The 11,836-nt window shown below is 43.5% G+C and overlaps 1 long non-coding RNA gene across 1 annotated transcript; it reads right to left on the minus strand.

The window, feature by feature from the left end:
- Positions 1–4,026: 4,026 nt before the first annotated feature.
- LOC129632783 (uncharacterized) lies at positions 4,027–7,357 on the minus strand. The gene is made up of 3 exons (XR_008704665.1): positions 7,244–7,357; positions 5,356–5,514; positions 4,027–4,198 (listed from the first exon to the last, which is right to left on the minus strand). It is a non-coding gene; the product is annotated as an uncharacterized LOC129632783 (long non-coding RNA).
- Between the last annotated feature and the right edge of the window lie 4,479 nt (positions 7,358–11,836).

Here is an 11,836-nt window from a genome sequence, read left to right on the forward strand (position 1 = left end):
TCAGTCCTAAATATTCATTGGAAGGACTGATGATGAAAATGAAACTCCAATACTTTGGCCACCTGATGGGAAGAACTGACTCATTGGAAAAGACCCTGATGCTGGGAAAGATTGAAGGCAGGAGAAGGGGACGACAGAGGATGAGATGGTGGATATCATTACCAACTTGATGGACATAAGTTTGAGCTAATTCCAGGAGATGGTGAAGGACAGGGAAGCCTGACGTGCTGCAGTCCATGGGGTCACGCAGGGTCGGGAAGATCTCCTGGAAGAGGAAATGGCAATCCACTCCAGTATTCTTGCCTGGACAATCCCTTGGACAGAGGAGCTTGGAGGGATACAGTCTATGGGGTCACACAGAGTCAGGCATGACTGAACTGACTAAGCACACACATGTGTTTATAAAAGGCGTCTCTGGCTGCTAGGCAGAGACAGTATTAGAGACAACAGGACATCATGATAGTAACCAAGCCGCTCTCTATGTTCAAGTAGCTCAGAGCCGTAGAAAGAGCAGGAACAGAGTCATGGGCATGCCAAAGGAAAGGAGAAAGGAGTCAGGCTCTCTGAGCTGATCCCAGGCAGTCGGAAGTATCTGATTTTCTTTTAAATAAGCCACACTGGGTCCAACTCCCTCCCATATATTGTCCTCTGCCTTCCATCCTCCAGATTTAAATTCTTCACCCATCCCACACTCTCAATCCCTCTGGCAGAAAGCCCAGACAAATCACAGAGAAGAGAGAGCCCCACAGAGGGAGGAGATCTGTCTGTTCACCCAAGGCGATCCCCGCAGTACCCTGAAAATCGAGAGTGAAAGCCAAGGGCCTTCTGCAATGGAGGGTGTGCCCTTGAGAGGGGAAAAGGTCATCCCCCAAACCCCACCATCCACAGTGTTCTCCAGGCAGGAAGAGCCGTAAGCCGTCCTGTGAACCTTCTCTGCCTCCTGCAAGCAGACTTGCCAACGGCAGCAACACTCTGCAGTGTGAACGAGCCACCCCTTCCTTCCAGGGTAAGTGATGAACTAGAAACAGAGTTACACTCCTTTCTGTTTCACCAAAGATCTGCTATCGAACCCTAAAACAAAAGCCTCTTGTCTCATTATTTTCCATCCACAAAATGAGTCTTTTGATAGCTTGGGTGGAGATAGAGAACTCCAATCATTGTATGATTTCAGCATTCAGAGAAATTAAGATAGAAATTCACAAAATCGAAAAAATAATTTAATAGTAATCTAGTAATAGTCCTTCAATACTCCCTGTAAGTCAGACTCTAAGCACACATAGAAGGCAATGGCACCCCACTCCAGTACTCTTGCCTGGAAAATCCCATGGATGGAGGGGCCTGGTGGGCTGCAGTCCATGGGGTCGCGAAGAGTCGGACACGACTGAGAGACTTCACTTTCAGTTTTCACTTTCATGCATTGGAGAAGGAAATGGCAACCCACTCCAGTATTCTTGCCTGGAGAATCCCAGGGACGGGGGAGCCTGGTGGGCTGCCGTCTATGGGGTCGCACAGAGTCGGACACGACTGAAGCGACTTAGCAGCAGCAGCAAGCACACATATGGAACCCAACACTGCCAACTCCTCAGTGAGTAGGGTAATAGGATTTCTGTTTTACATTAGAGGGAACAGCGGTTCTAAGTGGATACCATGACTTGTCCAAGGATACAGAAGGAATCTGACTGGGTTGTGACTTGAACCCAGTTCTGGTCTGACCCTGGAGCATCCATTCTCAATCAGGACAGCCCACTGCTTCCCTAGCTGCTGGTTCTTTCTGAATTGGGGGGAAATTATGAGCTCCATCTACTCACAGTATCCTAGCATAGGTGCTCCTGATGGCACCAACAGGAAAAGGCTGAAAATTTAATTACAGTAAGTCTTCCCAGGTGGTGCTACTGGTAAAGAACTCTCCTGCCAAGACATAAGAGACAGAGGATCGTGGTGGGCTACAGTCCATGGAGTTGCAAAGAGTCGGACATGACTGAAGCAACTTAGCATGCACACATGAGACAAGGGAGGCATGTATCCTCTAAATACCAAATGTGTAAGCTAGGCTAGTGTTTGAACTCTGTGCCTCAGTTTCCTCACCTGCAAAATAGGGAGAAAAAGAATAATATCAACCTCACAGAATCTCATGGTGCTGGTGGTGGTGGTTTAGTTGCTAAATCTTGTCTGACTCTTGTGACCCCATGGACTGTATAGCCTGCCAGGATCCTCTGTCCATGGATTTTCCAAGCAAGAATACTGGAGTGAGCTGCCATTTCCTTCTCCAGGGCATCTTCCCGACTCAGGGATCGAATTCAGTCTCCTGCATTAGCAGGCAGATTCTTTACCACTGAGCCAGCATGAAAGCATCTTGTGAGAATTGACTAAAAGGATTATAAAAGGCAGTTAGTATAAAGTCTGTTGTATTTGTGCTCAAAAAATGTTAGCAATTATTATTACTGCCCTTATTACAATGGTTTGCACACTTCTCTATCTTTTTACCTTGATTGTACAGTACCCTTAATTTTTAAAGCAGAATGTGGCAACAAATATAAATAAAAGACTATAAATGGAGTTCAATCATCTGTGCTTGGCGGTAATTTGTTTAATGGATGGACTTAGCCCGCCAGGCTCCTCTGTCCATGGGATTTTCCAGGCAAGAATATACTGGAGTGGGTAGCCATTTCCTTCTCCAGGGAATCTTCCCAACCCAGGGATCAAATCTGCATCTCTTAGGTCTCCTGCCATTGGCAGGCAGGTTCTTTAACACGAGCGCCACCCGGTAATGGAGGCGGGATCTTGGGGAGTCAACAAAGGCCGCTCTGCCCATCACCACTAGGTGGCGCTAATATATTACAACCACCCACAATGCTTTTCGTATAAATTTCAGTCATAAACATGCTTGAGGACTGGCAGGCGCCAGAGTATTATTATTTCCTAAATGCTGCCTATTATTCGACATCTGGCACAAAGACTCTACAGTCTTATTTACATCAGGCCATGCACTGCCCCCTAAAGAAGACAGGGATTGTAGTCTAAATAATTGCTTTATTTTAGATAGAAGACAACTTTAAATAGTTTTCTTTTGATATCACAATTAGGGTCACCCAGTCAACGTAAGAATCTACATTCTTTTGTTAAATGTAAAATGTGATGAATTACTGCAGTGAAAGAGTAACTTGATACAGAGATGAATGAAAGCATCTTAGACAAAAGTCTTCCAGCTAGCTGTTTCCTCGATAAGAAAGATCACACAACCTCCGGGAAATAAAATGTCCTTGCAAACTCTACTTTAACAATAATTATGTTAAATTTTCCTTGCCTAATTTTAAAAGTAAATCCCTGCCTTTTCTCAAGTTTCCCATTCGACAATACCCAGTTTCACCACAGATGGGAACCCTGAACACAATTTCAGGCTTGTTTCCATGAAAAGGTCATTCAAGGATTCCCGTTGGTTGCTACATCGCCTGGGTGATGAAATGGTGCTGCTGATGCGTCCTGGGAACCACAGGTGGGCAGGGCTCGGGCGTTCTGTGTCCCAGCCAACAAAGGACCCAGCTTCCCTGAGTGGCATGCCTTGCTCCTCCAAATGGAAAACTATTTTCCATTTCCTCTCTCACAACCATTGTGTGTGTGTGTGTGCTCAGTCATTCTGACTCTTTGAGACCCGTGGACTGTAGCCCTCCAGGTTCCTCTGTCCATGGAATTTTCCAGGTAAGAATGCTGGAGTGGGTTGCCATTTTCTTCTCCAGGGGATCTTCCCAACCCAGGGAGAGAACCTGCATCTCCTGTGTTGGCAGGCAGATTCTTTACCATCTGAGCCACCAGGGAAGCCCCTCAAAGTAAAATCTGTTCACAACCATTGTCAGCAGTTTTCACACAAGGTGTTCATCTCTCTCACTCACCCTCATTCCAAAGGATGAGGCAAGAAGCTATTAGCCAAAGGAAAAATATCATACTATTTTCTGTTCTCATAGCCAAAAATAATTTCAAAGGAAGCCTGCGTTTAATTTCTTGTTTTATTTTCCATTTGGACATGCTGAATACCTCATGAAAGCTGGATCACTGGGGACTGTGGATACAAAGGAGAAAGGCTTGTCTGTGTAACTCTGGCCTGATTCTGATACCTCCTACAAGGTGAATTCCTGCCACATTTTCTCTTCCAATTTACAATCCATTTTACACATAGTTTCCCATGATGGTCTCCTCACCAGTGCTGTTGGAAGACAGGCAGGTAATTGTTATTGCCTCCAGTTGATATATACATCTGATTTGTCCAAGACTGAAAGTTAGCTAGTGGTACCATTGGGACTCAAGCCCAAGTCTTCCTACAACGTCACTTAGGTTTTCACTATTGTGCATCAGAAACTGCTTTTTAATCACTCCTACTCATTTGATATTCATCAACTGTTTTCAGTTCTTCATAGGTATACGTAGTCTCTGGCCAACAAAATGTTAAGTTTAGTGACAGAGACTATGTTTAATAAGCCTGTTGTTCCCACAAAGCCTTAAACACACTATAAATGATTAATACATCTTTACTTTGTGAAGAATGAGAGTAACAGAATACCCTTGAATCTAAATAAAACTGAATGCTTAGATTCTCCTTTTATACAAGGGAAAAACACATCAGGACTGAAAAACGGACCATTTTTCAAGTTCATTTTAAATGGAAAAAGTATGTCAATTCCGGGCAGGCTCACTTCCTATTCTATATCCCTTATGGGTTTAGGCTATAATTTTGATGACAGCAAAGAGTCTGGGGTGTTTATTCTGTTTTCCTTTGCTAAATGACATGATTTGGGTACAAGGAAAATTGTGTTTCTGTGGGTTTGCCTCCCATATTTACTCTCTGCCTGACTCTTATTTTCCAGTGTTTCATAGTCTAGAGAGGAAGTGTGGTCTAGTGGTCAGAAAAACAGTTTGAGAGACTAGAATCGTGGTTTCTATTCCTGTTTTGCTCCCTGACTCATCATAAGCTCTTAGGAGCATCACTTAAGTGTTATGAACTTCAGTTTATCCACTCTTTTCTCACCTAGAGATGGTGCTCAGAAATAACCAGAAATAAATAATATCATCTGAATACAAGCCTTCATGAAATGGGTAATATTGGCTATAGAAGAAAGGCAGGATCTCCTAATTAACTTTACCAACTGAAAGGAGTTATCAAAAATTTCCAGGAAGTGTTGGTTCAGCTGGTTATGAGTACCAACTGAGATAGGATCTGGAAAACAATTTACGAAGGGAAAAAAAAAATCAAAGAACCAAGAACTTAGAGGAGAGGAGTGTCAGGAATTTGCCCCTGGCTTCCAGAAGGAAAAAGTAGCTCAGCAGCACTCACATTTCATTTGAGGGCCGCACTCTCAGACATACCCGTAAAGCCTTCTCGAGAGTTCCGGCCTGGTCGGGTCGTAATTCAAGATCTGCTTGAGACCTTAGTTTCTCTCACCCTTGGTTCACACCATGTTATCCTTCTCCAAGAAGAAAAGTAACTGTGGATGTTATCCCTTGCTGAGTTAAAAAGTGAGGAATCTGCAAAACAAAAATCAAAGTCACTCAATTGCTCAGGCAGTCAGACTCATTTTTACTCCATCACACGGTCTTTGGGCTGGTTAACTGACTCTGGCATTCTTAGCCAGCAATAGCCTCGCAAAAGTCCAAGACAGGGTTGCCTTCAGAGTCTCACTGTTGGCTCAACGATTGTTGTCATTGTGTTAGGGCTCGCTGTCACCTCCATAAGATAGAATCTGATGAATGGATAGTTCAGTATAATTCTGACACTAGAGCTAATACTAATAGTTAATATAAGAATTACAGCTCTTTACTAGTATACACTAAGTGCCAGGTACGATGCTCAGCATATTCTGCATATGACCTCATTTAGTAAGTAGCGTAGGGTTAGTCACTCAGTCATGTCCGACTCTGCAACCCCATGGACTGTAGCCTGCCAGGCTTCTCTGTCCAGGGGATTCTCCAGGCAAGAATACCAGAGTGGGTTGACATGCCCTCTTCCAGGGGATCTTCCCAGCCCAGGGATGCATGTCCTGCTTTGGCAGGCGGATTCTTTACCACAAGTGCCACCTGGGAAGCCCTCATTTAGTGCTCCATTTAACGCTCCAGTAAGTCCTCTCTTCCCCGGTGGCTCGGATGGTAAAGAATCCTTCTGCAATGCAGGAGGCCAGGGTTCGATCCATGGGTCCAGAAGATGCCCTGGACAAGGGAATTACTACTCACTTCAGTATTCTTGCCTGGAGAATCCCAAGGACAGTCAGAGGAGCCTGGTGGGCTACAGTCAATGGGGTCACAAGGAGTCAGACACAGCTGAGCGACTAACACTTTTAACACTAAGTCCCATAGAGTAAGAATTGATATTGTCATTTCACCAGGAAAGCAACTTAGAAATAAGGTAACTTGCCTGAGGCCATAGAGCAAAGAACAAATCCAGAGCTCTCTGACTCCAAGATCATGATCTTGACTGCTGACATGGGCTGGGTCCTTCCAACTGGGACAGTTCAAAGAGGAGCTTGCTCCGGGAGGTGTGAGGGAAGAAGTTAAGGGCTTGATACCTCAACACACCCTATCTTCCCAGAAGTAGACAAGTGGGGAGGGTTGTTTCTACAATCTATGGGAACGTGCTAGGATTTTCTTTTTTCTTTCTGCTGGAGGCCACCTTCATCCAAGCTGGTCTCCCTGCTTGAAGGTCAAAAAGTTGGAGCCAACTCCTGTCTGCATGCCTTCTGGGTTCCATATGGCAAAGAATTCCCAGAAGAAAATAACAATTCTGGATATCAAAGATCCTCAGGATACAGGTTGGTGAAAGAAGAGGAAGAAGAAAAAAGGAGACTCAGAACCTGTTCACCTGTATGACAAGTGGAACCCAACCTCCCACAGGCCTGACCGATGACCCAATGGAGATGGACCAAAACATCACATCCTGCAGGAAAGAATCAGAGGAGCCAGCTGAACACTGAAACTAAGGGATCAAAGACCCAAGAGGAAAAAAAAAAAAAAAAAAACCATTGGGGTGGATGGCACAGTTCAGCCAGACATGGACTCAACACAGCCAGGAGCTTGTGGCTAGAAAAATCCCCAAGGGCTAGAAGCACTAGTCAGGAAATTAAAGGTCCAGGGGGCACAGATGTTGTTTTTAATCTTGATTTCCAACTCAGGATTCAGTCGTTGAGAGAGGAGACAGAGTGCAAGAGGAAAAAGAAAAACTTTGATAGGGTAATCATACGGGTTAGAGCCCACACTAGCATACCTTTGAAACCAAAGGGAAGGTGTTAACTATTAGTTCTTCCAGCAAGAACAGATAAATGAGAAATGTCTCAGGCAGATTGGAACATATGGTCCCTCTAACCTTTGGGGAAATCTGTGAATACAAGAATAAAATTTTAGTAGTGAAATCTAGATAATGGCAGAATATATATACATATACATCATATGCATATACATCATATACATATATGTCATATGCATATACATCATATACATATACAAGATGTGTATAAAACATAGAAAGAGGAACAAAAGAGGTACTGTAATGGAAGTATGCTGAAGAAATTGGTTAATCTTGACTCTCATCAAAAAATTGGCACATTGGCAAGTTATGGAAATAAAGAGAGACTTCATTGACCTAGAAATATTGGAACTTTCCATCTTAAAATCAGGTCATCTGACGAATGTCTGGATTCAACCTGCCTTACTTACAATTTCACTTCTCAGAAAGTAAAGGAAGTGACAAAAGAACTGCTAATTTTCCTGTGATTCTCCTTAATTATAAGGAAGTTCCAAGAGATGTGAAATCCAATGTGGGCTCAGATAGGAGTCCTGCTGCCAAGGCCAAGAGTTCCCAGGGAACAAGAAGCGGGATCCCACTGACTGAGATGGTTCAAGAGGGAAGAGGAGCCCAAGAAAAGGAAAACTACACAACACGATCACAAATGATCTCGGTATGATACAGCACACTATACTGAAAAGACCTGTAATCACAGGGACTTCCCTGGTGGTCCAGTGGATAAGACTCTCTGCTCCCAATGCAGGGGAGGGGGGTTCGATCCCTGGTCTGGGACCTAATATCCCACCTACCGCAACAAAGCCCACACACAGCAACTATTGAGGCTGCATGCTCTAGAATGCATACGCCTCAACTGGAGGAGCCCAGGCACTGCAATACAGGTGGAGCACAGCCAAAAAGTAAAAGCAGAAAAGACCTGTAAACACAGAGCCAGATATGTCCAAGTCAAGACAAGGTGAGGCCAGAAAAAACATCTAAACCTGTGATGGAGACTCTTTTTGGAGCAAGACAGAAGACATTCACAGGATGTGTCCACCCTTTGGAGAACCCCGTGTCACGTTGAATGAGCACAGCAGATTGACAAGTTGAGCATTTATCTATATTACTCCTTTAATTTCCAAATTCTTCAAGCCCTCACAGGTCATTCATATCCTCTGAATTCCCACTCTGGTTATTTCTCTCCATCAATCCAAGCAGAATATATAGCAATGGTAAATATATATGCACTCAAGGCAGTTAGTTCTCTCGCTCTCTTTTTCTCTCAAAAGACTCCCAAGAAGAATTACTTTTGGAGTCAGTAGGGACAAATTAGAGAAGAGATGCAAAATGCATGAAGATAGTGATAGGATTTATGAAATCTGAAGTAATCAGGAATGTGGTTTGATGGATGCAAGTTCTTCCCATAAAACCAAAAGAGGAGAGGAAGAAGCAAAAAAGGAAAGAAAGTAAAGTACAAGAGACAAATTGAATATGTCATACTTGATTAGAAGACTTCTAGGAACTGTCTCCGGTTGATTTAGAAGCCACTGTGCATTAGCACATTCTCAAGCACTTGGAATCTTGAGTTTCTCCTGTTGCCTCACAATGTCCTGCAGATGGTAGCACTCAGTAAATATTTGCTCAATAAGTGAAGTTGGAAAGAATATTCTAGGACCAACATGCATTGATATAGTACAATAATATCTGTGTGCAGTCCTCAAAGTGTTTGTCATTCAGTCATCTTTGATTCTTTGTGACCCCATGGACCATAACTGGGCTCCTCTGTCCATGGGATTCTCCAGGCAAGAATACTGGAGTGGGTAGCCATTCACTTCTCCATGGGATCTTCCTGAACCAGGGTTCAAACCCCAGTCTCCTGCATTACAGGCAGATTCTTTACCAGCTGAGTCACCAGGGAAGCAGCATTTAGTAACTAATCATTAAATTCAGTCCTTTTGATTCTTCTTCCACCAGTAAACTGAATAAATACATCCAGTCCTCAAAGAAGTTCCCCATTGGTTAGCAAACCAAGAAAACTGAGAATAGGAATATACAGCTTTCATCGAGGAGACAATACTTTTAAAGACTCAACTTACCTGCCTATAAAAATGGGGATCCAAGTGTATCATGTAAACATAAAATAATAAAGTAAAACATGAAATGGGCAAAGCGCTCAGAATTTCTGAGAATACATTGGTTCTCTCGCTTGGAATGAAACCCAGGCACCGTGGGATGGGATCTGGAAGGAGTTCATCCCTCTGTCCTCATCACCTTTTACTCCGCCTCACTCTCTGCATTCCAGCCACACTGATAAAAGGCCTCTGTCCTTGCTATCACCTGCAGTATCTTCAGCACTCACGTGTCGATTATCCATTTGATTATTACATCTCTTCTTCAGGCCTTTTCTCAAACACACCTTCTCAGTGATACCTTCCCTGAAAACTCCATTTATATCTGCAACACCTTGTATCTTATGCAACCACTTATATCTGCAATCCATCCCAATCTTCGCATTCTCCATCTTAGCCTGGAGTCCCCCAAAGCAGAGCCCAGACAAAGGCTTACATGCAGGAACTTATTTGAGAATTCAATCCCTGGGGGAGCAGAAGGGCAGGGTCAGGTGAAAGAAAGGGGCAAGAAAGGAAGGGCCTCCACAGATGTGCAGTCTAGGTGACTGTCTCCCTGATGTTTCTGGGTGCCTTTGGAGGAAGCTTAGGAAATGCGTATCAGAACTACACCCCTGGGGGCATAAACAAGAAGCATTTATTGACCCCTTCCTGCATGCACTTTGGGGTTATGCATCTCTTGAGAATCCCTTGGGCTGCATGGAGATCAAACCAGTCAATCCCAAAGGAAATCAACCCTGAAGATTCATTGGAAGGACTGATGCTGAAGCTGAAGCTCCAGTACTTTGGCCACCTGATCCGAAGAGCTGACTCACTGGAAAAGACCATGTGATGGGAAAGACTGAAGGCAGAAGAGAAGGGGATGATAGAGGATGAAATGACTGAATGGCATCACCAATTCAATGGACGTGAGTTTGAGCAAACTTTGGGAGATAGTAAAGGAGAGGGAAGTCTGGCGTGCTGCAGTCCATGGGGTCACAAAGAGTTAGACGCAACTGAGCAACTGAACAAAAACAGTGTCTGAGAATAAAGCTGGTTTCCATGGAGTGTCCCAGGCTCAGTAGCAGGGAAGGCACAGCTGGCCAAAGTCCCCAGAACTGGTCTTGATGGCAGAAGTTGGGGGAAAAGAGAGGACCATGAGGACTTGAAGCAGCGTACCAAAGGAGCCCCATTCCCCTTACCTGCTCTGCTTCTCCATTACTCTTAGCAGCATCTGAAATTCTGTTTTATGTGTATATTTATTTATTGTCTGCCTCTTTCAGCTACTGAGTAAGCTCCATAGGGAAAGAGTTTGGTTTAATTCACTATCATATTCCCAATACCCAGAAGGGTGTTGGACAGAATGAACACTCAGTGTGTGAACTACAAGTGAATGAATGAATGAATGCAAGCATTCATTTTGAATTACAGTGAAAGACTCTATCTTAGTAGAATTTAAAGAACAAAAAGTCACAGGTAATGTTTATTACCACGTATTATCATGTTAGCCTCAAAATTTATCCAGAAATCATTCTTCAATTTCTCTTCCATGCCATAATCAAACATGGGCCATAATTAACTGAGAGAGAGAGACAGTGGACAAAAACAACCAAACATCCTTCACAAGAAACAGGAAACATATTTAGCACTTTCATTTCTTTAATTTTCTAACCAGTTTTACCCAACTCTATGCCATTTAGAAATTGCTAAATCAGCCACAAAACCTAGTTCCTTTCTCCTAGTGCTTTCCATTGTTTCCAGCAAGTATAGCATCAGCCCTGGTGGGTTTAGCTTACATCTAAGATATATTTTTTTATATTAAATTTTTATTTTTATATATAAGATAGGTACACTCATGCAAATTCTATCTTATTTCCTCTCTTACTTGCACAAATTACTATCTCTTGCTTGCCTTTCTTATTCCCAAGCCAGTTCATATTTCTAAGCCTCTTCCTTCATGTTCAACACATTAAAAAAGTGACCTGAAACATACTCATGTATTAATTATATGGATATCCATCTAATTCAGGTACTGACCTCTCTGCATCACTGGTATCACCAAGAAAATCCAAATTTGCCAGAGACACATTGCTCTGATTCAAAGAGATTTCTCTGTTAAGAAGCATTACCTCCTGGTGTTTTTAAACAACTGTGTAAGGACGGGTAACTATTGAACCAGAGAAGGCAATGGCACCCCACTCCAGTATTCTTGCCTGGAGAACCCCAGGGATGGGGGAGCGCTAGTGGGCTGCCGTCTACGGGGTCGCACAGAGTCGGACACGACTGAAGTGACTTAGCAGCAGCAGCAGCAACAACTATTGAACAGACTTCGACTGGTGGCACAGGCCTGCCCTAGTCACTTATTTATCCCCCACAGTAACACCACGCCATAGTTTGTGTGGTGGAATTGGACATACCCCACTAAGCCTTATGGTAGGTTTTGCCATATTTATCCTAAGGCAAAGGCATTCAA

The sequence above is a fragment of the Bubalus kerabau genome, chromosome 18, assembly GCF_029407905.1.
Source record: "Bubalus kerabau isolate K-KA32 ecotype Philippines breed swamp buffalo chromosome 18, PCC_UOA_SB_1v2, whole genome shotgun sequence".
In the NCBI taxonomy this organism is placed as follows: domain Eukaryota; kingdom Metazoa; phylum Chordata; class Mammalia; order Artiodactyla; family Bovidae; genus Bubalus; species Bubalus kerabau.